Source organism: Anguilla anguilla, chromosome 11 (genome assembly GCF_013347855.1).
Source record: "Anguilla anguilla isolate fAngAng1 chromosome 11, fAngAng1.pri, whole genome shotgun sequence".
Classification (NCBI taxonomy): Eukaryota; Metazoa; Chordata; class Actinopteri; order Anguilliformes; family Anguillidae; genus Anguilla; species Anguilla anguilla.
Genome location: NC_049211.1, coordinates 7,257,521 through 7,269,962, shown reverse-complemented (window position 1 = coordinate 7,269,962; position 12,442 = coordinate 7,257,521). Strand labels below are relative to the sequence as shown.

Sequence of the window (12,442 nt, the reverse complement as noted above, 5' to 3'; positions counted from 1 at the left end):
ACATCACCCACTCCCCCACCCCACCACACACTGGAATCTACATCCATGTGTGCGTATAAAATGTACGCTGCATTAAGAACACAGATTATAAGATACAGATGTCCCAGGGCGTCCGTGGGGGGTCTCACACCTTTTGACGGACAGATCCAGCAAAGCCGAACTGTTCACAGTATGGTGCACGAAACGGGACGGTACAGGGAACATTTTGTTTGATTACCACCAGACCTGGTGGACGGATCACACGGTGGACAGAGCCGCAGGCCCCAACCACAGACAGATCCTTGAAGGGTGATGGACACACAGTGCAAAGTTATGTAAACCAACACTGAGTCAGACTGTTCAAGAGCTCTCAGGTCTGACCAGCTCCACCTGACACTGGGCAGCTCGCATCGTGATGGATAATGCCACCTTCTGCCTTTAAAAGTGTTTGGTCTATTGCATGTTTTGTAACCCCCAAACGATTGTCTGGTTCTCCAGCTCAGGGTCCAATATGAAATGAATCTGAAGAGATTCTAGATCCCCATGTCTTATCATTATTAATCCATTTTCTTCAGCAGAGGCCCATACTCAAGATTTATTTATTAATGTTTTTTTTTTTACAAAAAAAATCACCTAACACAGAAGAACAGTGTTACAAAAGTTTTTCTGAACTTCGTAAATTTCTGTGCTTTTCATTAGTCAGTATCAGAGCAACTTCTTTGTGAGCATCTTCTTGCATTTTTCTATTTAATTTCCCCAGAGAAGAACTTTAATCTCTTCAGGTTTTTTCTCTCTTTTTTTTATTAAGGCAAAGTGAGGTCCAAGGCTTCTCCTTAGACTCCGCGCCAGAGGATAATTACTGCAAGAATGAAATGCATATATTTATGAGATCAGCCAACAAAACATCTATAATAATAGAGGATGGATAGCTTTATATATTTATATATATATATATGTGTGTGTGTGTGTGTGTGTGTGTGAAAGAGAGAGAGAGAGAGAAGATCCTTCATTGAATGCTTCTTTTTGAATAACTTAATCATAGAATAAACCAGAGAGGTATGAAAAATGAAAAATAATGGCCAGGTTCAGGCATTCTGTGAAAAGGCCACTTGAGAGGTATAATCAGGGAGTATCATTGTTCCTGTGCGCTATAACACATCAGACAGCAGCCGAACATGTTCATCTCTGTGATAACAGCAGTGGCTGACACTCTACTGAAGTTATGCTGGAGTCCTGGCTTCCACGTTATCATTTTGCCATGCCCTGGTACTCTTTGTCCTTTTTGACTGCTGTACGTCGGTCTACCACAGAAGTTCAAGTTCACGAGAGATTCTGGGCTCTATGTTACAAAACACATTACATTACAGGCATTTGGCAGACGCGATTATCCAGAGTGACTTACACAATGTCTTACATAATATTTTACATCGCATCCATTTATACAGCAGGATACACACTGAAGCAATGCAGGTTAAGTGCCTTGCTCAAGAGTACAACGGCAGTGTCCTACCTGGGAATCGAACCTGCATCCTTTATGTTGCAAGGCCAGCCTTAACCCATTATACCACACTTCTGCCCAAACACGAGGAAAAGCTAGCACAGATGACACCTTTCAAGGGGGCAAGACTCAAATGTTTTTTGGTATGTTAGTCACATTAATTCACGTGATGCATGACATAACATGCTGCAGTTTGTAACGAGTTCCAGGTGTAGCACAGGTGGAACTGGGCACCGGCCAATCAGGAAGCTTTCAGCTGGTTGCCTCAACCGTCCTTGCTTCTCGGTCTTTGTGTGCATGGCACAGACTCTCGACTCTGAGCTGTTCTGATCTGCTGCTCTCGTGACCGACTGTCCATCACTGTCATCGAGGACAGGAAACTAACTTCCAGGTGTTTCTGTCAAGTGTAAAGAATTACAGATTAGTGTTGTTTGTTTAGGTTTTATTTTTCTTCCATAAATGGAGTGTACGTGGTTGCTTCAGTGCCAAGACCAGAAGCAATTTTCAGATGCTATAAATCGGTGCACCAATGTACTCCCACCCCCACACAAAGCCAGCCCTCTTTCCACCCACCCAGTACGAACACTTAAAACAGGGAAAACACCAAACTAGGCACAAACACAGCTACGCCTCTCTGCGCTGATCCAAAATATGTCTGCGTCCTCAAAATAGAACCCAATGTGCCATAATTCAGAGGGAGCAGCTATTGTCTTCCTAAAACTTGTTCATAATAGGAAAAAGAATCCTCACAGATCCATCTCCAATCTACATTGTATTTTCTTGCCAGGAAACCTGATATTTACAGTGAAAAGCCTAATACTGCAGCGCTTTCAGCTATGAGGATGTGGTCTTCAAAGCCCAAATAGGTACACTGTGGGGAAAATGTCCTGCTACGCAACTGCATTATAGACGCAAGCTGTTTCACTTGGGGGCAGTTTGCTCTGGCTGCAGTACAGGCCTCTTCCACATGTCAGCTTTAGCTGCGGGGCGGACTGATTTCCAATCAGGCGAAAGCATTCGACGTGTTCATGTGGTCTCTCTCTCTACTGCTGTGTCACTGCCATCTACTCCAGGGCCCTGCAGCCATTATGGTCTGGCAGACTCAACAGCCAATCAGGACACGGCGTGCCCGAGGCCTGGCAGGGTCACACTGGGCTCTTTCCAATCATTTTATTTTATCCGTCCTCGACTGACCCGGAAATCGATCGGGGTCCGCCAAAGTGCCAACCCATTAAACGCTCCTTGAAGGAGCTAGGAGTGAGGAGCTAGAAGGCTCCTGAAGGATGCTTGAGCAAGGACACAAGAGTGCACCCTTTGCGTAAGGAATTTGTTTTCGAAACGCGTGACATATAAATGATCGACCTGTGGATCCACCTCTCACCATCTGCCACACGTGCAATTCACGTGTCTTCAAACTGACACTTGACTGAACAAAGACCCTCTATTTGTCTAATACACTTTTTTCCTTGATTCCTCCATTCTTCACTTTCTTTCCTTGTGTCCTCCGAGGGGAGCTAAGAGCTAACGAGCGAGGAGAGGACACGAGCGAAGGATGCAAGGAGGTAAAACTAAACAACTGGAATGAGCCCACAGTCTGAGAGTACGAGGGTGACCCTCTTTCGCGCAGGTACTATAGAATACAATTATCAAATCAGAGACCTGAGCCTCGGTATACTGCCCCCTGCTGGACGGATGTTCAGAGAGCGCGAGTGGCACTTGTTTCTCCGGGAGCCCACTGTCATAACACAGCGCTACTGAAACCAGAGAGCAGAGACTACGATGGGAGGGGACGGCACCCTAACAATGTCATTCTCAGAATGAGTTTCTCAGAAACAGAAAAACAGGATTGGAAGATGAAAAAAAAAACAAAAAAAATCCATAACACACTTCACTCACCCTTTCCAAGGCGTCTCTGCTGAAAAGCAATGAAACTCGGCACAGACCCCGTAATGGGGTTTCCAATGGGGATGGAAGGCCGTAGTTAACAGTCCATTACATGCCTCTGCAGTTATTAAGCCGGACCTTGATGGCATTACCGCGTTAATGGAATGTGCCGGCGTTATCGACGGCAAAGCGAAACACGTCATTCGGGTCCTGACCTTTCTACTTTCTGAGGGGGAGCGCACGAAGAGATCGATTCTGCGTTAAATTCCTGGCTGAAATAACAAAAAAAAAGAAGAGGCACAGTACAACAACTTGTAGAGTCTCGCAACTAAATGGAGCTCACAGGGCATCTCAGTTCAGAACTGGATAGACACTGAACATACACAGTAAAATTCCCAGTCTTAATTCAACTCTGTAAGAGTTCAAGTGAGTCTAATAGGGAACACATCTACACTGTAATTTAACGCTGAACATTTTACTGCCACCGGGAAATAGAGAAAAGGTCAAAGGTCGTTTGGTCAAAGTTACTGCTGCATCACACCTTTCAGCGTGGAGGAATATATCAGTGCTCTAATGCTATGAAGTGCCACTCCGTTATTTAATACCTTTTTGTGTAATATAGATGCACTTGTGTGAAAGGCAGTCAGAAAACCCATTCCCTCTGCTTAAAAGAATGAAGGCTTTGTTCTCCCTCAGCTTTAGAGAAGCCACAAAAACCACACAGGTGGGTTTTGTGCGCCTCTCCTTACAGCGTCTCTGTGAAATGCACTTTGTCGTGACCTGCGCTCTCTATTGTGAAGTCTCCTGATTGAGCCACATCAAAGTTTTCAGGTGAGACGATTTCCAGACTCCGGGGGTTCTCAGCTCAGATTCAGTGTCTGCGATACAAAAGGGGCTTTGTGCTGGAAAACACCACTGGGGGAAAAAAGAGAAGACAATCAGTGAATACAGTTGGAGTTTTGTCACTTACGGTCTTTGACCACATTACCTTTCAAGGCCTGCAACATTAAAAGCCAAATTGTTTGTTTTTTCACCCCCAAAGTCTTAGTCTTTGCCTGCAGGTGAAGTACAGAGATCAACACCAGTTCAATCATTACTATTAATATTAATACTTGAAGTACAACTTCTGCTATTACAACCTGCACTAATAGTGATATTGATGACTAATTATAAATAAGAACCTAACCACCACATCCACCGCCGCCGCCAACAGCAGCAACTAACATTTCGCGTTTCATCTTCAAAAAGAAGCGATAACCCGAGTGCTTTGATCGGGGAAAATGAGAGGAAGAAGAAGCAGACGTCGCTTTCATCTTTAAAGGGGACAGATTGCACTGTGGAACGCACCTAAGCGACTCGCCGTCAACAGCCAGCGAGACAAAACTCCTCCCACACGCGACACGCCGTCATTAACGAAACCAGGAGGAACGCGCAAACGAATGGGGTAAATCAGCGGCGAGGGACGGAATAACGCGGCTAAGGCTTTGAGCAGATTTACTATCCCATCAACAGCGCAGTCGCTGCGATAGACAGACTCAATTACACCAATCTTATTTAATTAACCGATCCATCCATTCATTCTTGCCCCTCGTATTATTTTTTTTTATACTATTGCCTTAGCAGCTTCATCTGCAAGGCGCGCCATGCGACCGGGAGCCTCTTTTTTCTGGCTTGGAATTCTGATTTGTCAGTAGGCCTACTGAACAACCGCGTCTCCCCAACTCTGGTTACAGGAAAGGTTGATGCATGCGGTTATTAAATTCACATGGTTCACTGAATTTCCTGTTTATCTTATAATGCGTTTCAGCAAGCTGGTGGAATTTTCTGTCCTGCCGCTAATTGATGTTTACGTTTTAACGAGACATTTATGCTTGTTTTTTTTTTTTCCTCTGAAATATTCTGTGCTCTGAATCTCTTGCTTTTAGCAGTGGGGGACAAGGAGAGATTTTCATGGCTCCAATTAGACCTCATCATAAATTCTCCTCCTTTTGTACTCAGCAATTTAAGCTTGCAGAGAACCCCAAAAGTGTGAATGTGAAAATGTAAAATGCTACTTTTTTTTTTTTTTGCCTTGCCTCATTAATGTGTGTGCAAACTGAAACCCAAGGCAGTGGTTTCAGAGTATAAATCCCCAATTTCCCTCCACAATCACCGCTAATGCATGTGCAAAGAATATTCACTTGATTTAAAACTCCTTGCGAAAAGTGTACTTAGGCCCCAGGCCAAACACGAGCCACTGAAGCGCACACAGGTGATTACCTTGAAAAATCAATGCAATTTATATATATATTTTTTTAAATCGTTTTCACTGAAAGGCAGGCATTCAGCTCCAGCACCCAGGGTTCACTGACTGTGTCTGCTACGCTTACCGGAACAAAGCTAGCAGACATTATTAAACACATTTTTTTTTTTTTTTTTTTAAAGAATGGGGCGGTAATGTCGACATTACTGTCAAATGCTTTGTGTTCTTTATATTGAAATGCATGTTACATTACGGCACCATAGCGGATGGTCGTATCTACGGCACTATAGCGGATGGTCGTATCTACGGCACTATAGCGGATGCTCGTATCCAGGACGACTTGCACAGATTATAGTTTTGCATACAGTCCGCCCGCGCAAATGAACATCTTGTTCATCTCGTTCAAGTATCTTGTTCCAGTATCTCGTTCCGTGGTTAAACAGCGATGACCCAGCCGGCAGTCGAACCCGCAGCCTTTCAGACGAGCCCAGGTCCATAATCGCTATACTACTCTGCCACTGTGAAGACCTAATACTGTATACTTTATGTTCTTTACACCTTATACTGAAACTATTTTTTTTTAAATAATGAGATTACAGATAAATTGGTTGCCCATTTCTCTTTGAAAATTACCCAGGAAGTAAAATAAGAGCAGAGAAACTGTTTTTGGTACCTTGGGTGGAACATCACTGAGAGAAAATATGAGCCAATTTACGCCCTCATCAAATGCAGAGAAAGCAGGATATATGCTATAAGCCTGTAGGAAACAACTGACATGACAATGTCATGTATTATCTTTTATAAACAATTACATTTGTATAGATTTTCATGGCTTGTACCCTTTTGATTCAGAACTATTCGCTATGGTCATTTGCTGAACGTTCAATATCCTGACAGGTGTACCCAGAATACCAGACCTCATCCATTTGTCCTGAGACTGTTCCCCTCGCCTAGCCAATATTATACCAGATGTCAGTATGTTTTGATAAAGAATCGTTAACAAATGACCTTTGTGAGTGTACGCTACCTATAGCATCCCCTGTACAGTGGCAGGGCACCCTCTATAGCCAAATACAGTGATTGGCACATGAATGAAGAACACCAGCTAAATGCCAGTAATGTCATGGCATTATATGGCTCTTTTACACATTCATTTTCACATAAGGGGCAATCAAAAACGGATTCAAATCTTGGATTCCAAGCGGTTTCTCGTCCTTTCTCCAGGGCACGACGCATTACATTCAGATCAGCGCTGGTCTACCGAAGCGTGACATTTGTTTGAAGGGACGAGGAATCAATTGAGAACACATGGAGTTCTAAGCAATAAATCACCTGTCCAATGTGCCTATATGCGTTTGCCCCCCCCCCCCTCCCTGCCCCCACACCTTTTTGCTTGTAAAAAAAATGATGAAGGTCACTCCTGAATGTCATCCCTCTCAATCCCAGGGACCGCAGAGGAAACGTAGCCGTGAAGCTAACTCTGGTGACTCTGGTGCATCAGTTGTGATGGACACGGTCCCTGTTAAACGAATTAATAAAGTAAATCCATCTGATAATAACAAAAAAGTAAATCTATACAAATAATCTCATAACAGTAAAATAGCAGGAATAGTAGTAATAAATAGTACATCTAAATGGCAAAATAAATGCATCCAAAAATGAACACAAAACAAATGTAAAGAGTACAGAGGACTAAGTTAACTTATTATTAATGATTTCTTATGATGTATTTGTCCGTTTCACCAGTCCAGCCTCATTCCACCAACCTTGTGCAAAGGCAATAAATAAAAGAGGAAAAGTCTGACTTTGGCAGAAAGACCTTTTTGATCATGTCTGTGCCGATCCAAAACACCGCTATCCCCATCCGACAGCTGCGTTTGCACTAACAAGCAATTGCTTGCCTCAAAACAAAGTCCTCCATCTTCATGCCAGTCAAAGACTCTACCAGCGATATTTTTACATTCCGATTCACGTTGTTGATAGAGCCGCACGCCATTTGACCCAAACAAATTAAGCATTACTGCTCGCGTTGTCCAAGTTAATTAACTGCTGACATCGCCCCTTGATTTCAATTAAATAATTTGTACCGGGAAAATAGTTTCTTTAATCAGCAGAGCAGCCACGCCAGGTGGTCCGCTCATTAAATGAATTTTGCGCTTCACGTGGAAACGTTCTTATACACGCAGTCAACGTACGCATGTTTCGTGAACGAGGCCCACTGTTTACATCGCATTTAAAAAGCTGCATTTTTTGCGCTGTTTGTTTCGCCCTCGTTTGCAGACAGGCAGCCGCTCCCCTACCGTGCAGGAGCCTGGCTCGCGTTCCGGGAGCGTCGAGCGGATTTAGAGGCCCAGCGTCCTCCAGTCCTTGAGTGTGATGAATAGCCCCCCCGTCTGTCACGAGTCAGGGGGCGAACTGCACCGCAGGAGAACTCCCCACACCGAGAGGGGACAAACAGGAAGGAAACACAGTTAGTGAGAGACTGGGACATAATGAGGAAAAACAGGGAAATAATGGAGGTTTTTTTTGTGAAAAAGTAAAAAAATAAATAAATAAATTTAAAAAAACTGGCAGCCTACCTGGGATGTTACTGTTCAGCTGCAGTGTGTGTGGAAACAGGAGCTTTTATTAGTAAAGCAGGGCCGGGTATCGATTAATCGCCACTGTTTGCTAGTGCATGCTCCAGAGCAGGAACAGTCTGTCCAGTTAAATACAGAACATTGCCAACACAAGAAAACAAGCAATCAAGCAAGGACACATGCATGCACGCTCGCTTGCACGCACTGTGATGCACACGTGCATGCACGCATGCACACATGCACGCACGCCATAAAATGAAGGAATAGATGGACATTTAGCTGAGCAAATCCACAGCATCCCTTCACATGAGAGCGCACTTTGTCGCTATAATTGTCTAGCCTTGTCTCTGTCAGACACACTTGTTTTATAACATAACATAACCCAGTGGGCAGCCATCACAGAGCTGGCTCTGATAGGGACACGGTAAAGGGCATGGCTGCCAAACACCTCCCTGACACATCACACCCCGCACTGGTCCGACGCCTACCTCCCAGAATTCCCTCTGCTCAGCCAGCTAGCTGCCCGGCAGCTTATCCAGACCCGGACGTATTGGTACCATGCGCATATCTGCAGTTTGGCCTGAACCAGCTTAACTGGGCAAAAAACCAAAAGAGAGGCGAAATTGCACCTTTAACCCTTTATGGTGTGAGATCACAAATATGCGTTTAGAATGTTCTTAACTGAAGATTCGGATGCTGATGTAGCAATCGCTACTTGAACTGAAAAGCAATGGCACTCTAGAACACTGACTTAGAATTCTGGAAGAGAAAAAACATACCTTTCATAAAGGTTAAAATAAAGAAAGAAAAAGTCAATTTCTCACTGAAAACACTCGAAGATTGGTCTTAGCAGTCACATGTCGAGTCGGCGCGTGTAATAGAGAAGCAGAAGCGTCACGATGCCGTCGGTGTGACAGGCCTTGTACAGCACCGACTCCGTTCATAATCAACAACAGCTGTTGCTTTATCCCCAGCGTATATCCTCACATCTGCGCGCTAGAGATCGAGAACAGCAAACAGATGCCCGTCTATTTAAAAAAAACGGGATGGAATTCTAAAATCTTTAATTAACCATTATCCATCGGCGCGATTAGAAACCGCTGCCATAGACCGCGCTCGGAGTTTGCACTTAATAAGCTCGACATATTCTGAAGCTTGTCGGCACTGCAGCAAAAGCATTTGCCGTGGAGGAGTTAGCCTGTTTTTTCCCCCAGGGAGACGTACGCATACTTAGAGCAAACCGGTATGCTTTAATTTCCCCGAGACTCGAGAGAGAACTGCATTAATGGAACAGCTTTATACAGCAAGCAAACAGATAAATGCCTATTTGGAGATGTTAGGCACTTATTTTTGATTGGTGAACAATCGTCGCTTCTGCATAAATAAACAGCGATAGTATATATGCCTGCACGGTGAATGCAAAGTGCACTCTATAATCTTGTTTAACGTGAATATCTTTGACATATTACTTTTCGCCTGCTTGGGGAACAAGACTTCAACAGCAGCGTTGCATTGAAAGTTTATTTATTTATTTATTTATTTTAACCGAAGGAGAGATGCCCATAAATTCCAGCAGATTTATGCATCATGGCTCAATTTTCAACACTTTTATTCTGAACCAAAAGCATACATATTCAAAATTATCCAGTCAACTGACCTTCTTGAAATTTCCTGCTGAACACAAAGTCGTTTGAAACACAAGTTAGGCCATCATAGGCGTGTAGTTGTGCAGAACACACCAGCATTCCTTAAAAATGGAAATATAAAGAATTAAACATCTTTCGCTAAGGTAATCCAACAGCAAGCAACACCCTTTAGTCATGCTTTAAGATTGCAGTGGTGCAATTTCATCAGTTTGCCTAAGTAGGCTACTGTTCAGTTAATTTGCACCTGTTAGACAGGGCTGGATTTGTACTCTCAGTTTTTTTTAATGGATGTGCAATTCAATGTCAGCCTTAGCTGTTGAGTTCATGGAAATTATTTTGTGATTGGTTTTCTTTTTAAACTTTTTTATTCAGTAAAATTCTAATTTAGTAAAAATTTATTTGGCTTTCGCTCTAATGAGCTAATTGTATATTGCTGTCAGAGTAACTAAAATAGTTCATGCTGCAGTGCTACAAAAATAATGTTCCTGGTACTGTAGGAAACTGTAGGAAGTTTCTTTCAACTTTTCAAAAATATCGGGATTATTCCAGCATTTGGCATCAAAACTAGCTGAGTCTTTACCTTTAATTGTCATCGTCAAGATTCATCGATCAAGGCCGGATCCGTATTGGAATGATCAGAATTTTCCAGTTCTGAAAGACACAAGTTGAATATTTGATCCAGTTAAAAAAAAAAAAAAACCTGTGGACAGGTTTGAAAAACCAGGCTTCACCCTTACTGGCTGGTGGTAGACGCAGTCTTTGTGATGCAAGTCGCTGTGATTGGTGGAACAGGTCATGCTGTGTCATCCTGCTGGATGTTCCACAGGTGGGGGAAGCAGCACGGCTTCACATCAAAGCTTTGGGTGGAGTTCAGGTTAAACCTGAGGATGAACACAACCAGCCCCTGTATCTCATAACTATTCACTCCACCCCCCCCCCCCCCCCCCCCATTTTATATGGTTCTGCTGAGAACCTCCAGTTACACACTCTCAAAAGCAGATGTGTGAAAAACAACACATCTCATTGTTTTTTAACACACCTCCATGTCTACTTAAGGGACAACACATTTTTAGCACAGTCTGCGTTAAAAAGTCTCCCTTTGTAACACATGAACTATATATATATATTGCAACAACAAAATAGTAGTACTGTAACTCTGACACAAAATGTGTTGAAAGCAAAAACAGAAACACAAGAAAGTGTCGGATACTTACATAAAGACATATGAGATTCCAAGCAGGAATAAAGGCAAGGTCTTCAAGACTGATTTTTCAGAAAGAGCTTTTAAGCATTTCAGTATTTTTAAAAAACAGATTTCCCAATATGTGAAACAATCAATACAATTAAACCCCATCTACTGCACTAGATACATTTCCCATTACACTTATCATTCTATTGCCATTTATTGCAGGAGTCAAAGCTGAAGGACATGACCTTTGAGTTGAAGACAGAGAGCTTAATTGCACGTCACAACAAATTAAATGCTGTAAATTCCTTTAATTTTCACGGTTCAGCTGGTATAGGTTCTTGGAAGCATTTATTCAACAGTTGCTCAGCAAGCCAGACAATAATAACAACCAATCAATCAATATTAACGAGAAAAAACATAAATCTAAGCAAAATCCATTTTAAGACTGAAGCAATAGCTTACGCATCAACAGGTCAGCACATTAAAAAGGTACACAGCTCTAACAATAGAATGTGACATGCTGTAAAGATGGGTTGCAGGTTGAATGACAGTAACCAAATACATTGACAACCAAACACATACAGTACTGAACTGCAGATCGTATATTAAACCTCACAAATACACACAAAAAAACATTTTTCTGGCTTTCAAATTGAACAAAAAGTATAATAAAAGACTGTCACTAGTGAAAAGTTGTGGCTGTTTGTTGGTAAAATACAATACACTGTCACTGTATAGACATTCAATTAAAAAAATTAAAATAAATAAAAAAATGAAAGAATATAGACCATATTGATGGTATTCTATCAAACAGAAGTTCCAGGTATGCAAAAAAAAAAAAAAAAAAAAAAAAAAAAAAAACAGGTTCTCAGACTTCAAAAATACAAACAAAATGATTGTAGCAAGGCTTTTTTTTTTTTTACTGTGTACTGTAAACCACATGGCAGGCATGCTTAATTTCAGAACATTAAGTTACAATTATTAAGTTAAGTAAGATAACAAAAACACAATAAACACAGAGCAATAAGTAACGTCACCACAAACGGTCTATCAAAAGCAAGTATACACAAAAAAGGTGAAAATTAAATTGAAAATTCCATTTTTAATGAACAAGTGTACACACACACACACACACACACCCATCCAGCCATGCACACAAACACACACCCACACACAGACACTTCCATCCATGCACACAAACACACATGTAATGCATGCTTCTTACAAGTTGCATTGCATTACTTGTGCAGCAGTTACCGTATGGAAATAAAACAAAGAACAAGCTGGCTACAGTTTTCCAAAGTCTCCTCTAAACCATGCTTAACTCTTTTTGAGGCCAAAATGACAGTTCTCATTGCTATTGCTCAGAGAGACACACACTTGTGCAGTGTGTATGTGTGTGTGTGTGTGAGAGTGTGTGTACTG

The 12,442-nt window shown here is 42.2% G+C and overlaps 1 long non-coding RNA gene across 1 annotated transcript; it reads right to left on the bottom strand.

Annotated features, from left to right (window-relative positions):
* Positions 1–2,006: 2,006 nt before the first annotated feature.
* LOC118208425 lies at positions 2,007–8,035 on the bottom strand. Its single transcript, XR_004761560.1, has 3 exons — positions 7,904–8,035; positions 6,989–7,122; positions 2,007–4,276 (listed from the first exon to the last, which is right to left on the bottom strand). It is a non-coding gene; the product is annotated as an uncharacterized LOC118208425 (long non-coding RNA).
* Positions 8,036–12,442: the final 4,407 nt, after the last annotated feature.